Source organism: Corylus avellana, chromosome ca2, assembly GCF_901000735.1.
Source record: "Corylus avellana chromosome ca2, CavTom2PMs-1.0".
NCBI classification, from domain to species: Eukaryota; Viridiplantae; Streptophyta; class Magnoliopsida; order Fagales; family Betulaceae; genus Corylus; species Corylus avellana.
The window spans coordinates 30,468,623-30,469,328 of record NC_081542.1 but is presented as its reverse complement, the minus strand read 5'-3'; positions in this window follow the sequence as shown (position 1 = coordinate 30,469,328).

Below are 706 nucleotides of genomic sequence, written 5' to 3'. Positions count from 1 at the left end.
CCAAAGAACGTTTTAAGAAGCTTTAAACCCGCCTTTTTATTACTATGAGTTGCATATTAGCATGTCAGTGCCTTGCATGTCTCTATTTAGAGCCTAGAAAGAGATGTATCAACCCCTAGCATTAGATAGCAGCCTAAAACACATTTTGGGGAGTTTCTGACCGAGTCTTAATTCTCTGGCAGAACGCTCGCCCAGAGAGCAAGACAAACACCCCTTAGCCCAAATATGTGACACTAGGATTTTTAGCAACTCTTTCGTTAGATGGAACCTCGTAGAGTTCTCTAATACTACTTATAACGATGAGTCATGTTTTGTTATTGCAGGGATTTGTGATGTTAAAAGACTCAAGTGAGCACGCGAGGTAAGTAAACACTTATGAATACTTTCCTTAAAAATGTGCGATATGTTAGTTGACTAAGCACGCATATAATATGAGCATGCTTATTTTTTGTACAACTTGGTAATTGGTTGATAAGATGCATTATATGACATGGTACACTGGTACATATGGTATAAAGGCCATGAGCTTTGTGACGTCCCACATTGCCTTGGTATGGAAAAGATGATGTGTTTATATGAAATTTATTCTCTTTAAATGGTATGAGGCCTTTTGGGTGTAATCCCAATAATAAAATCGGGCGGGCTTGGCCCAAAGCGACAATATCATACCACTTGGAGCAGGATATTCACATTGCCTGGGTATGGA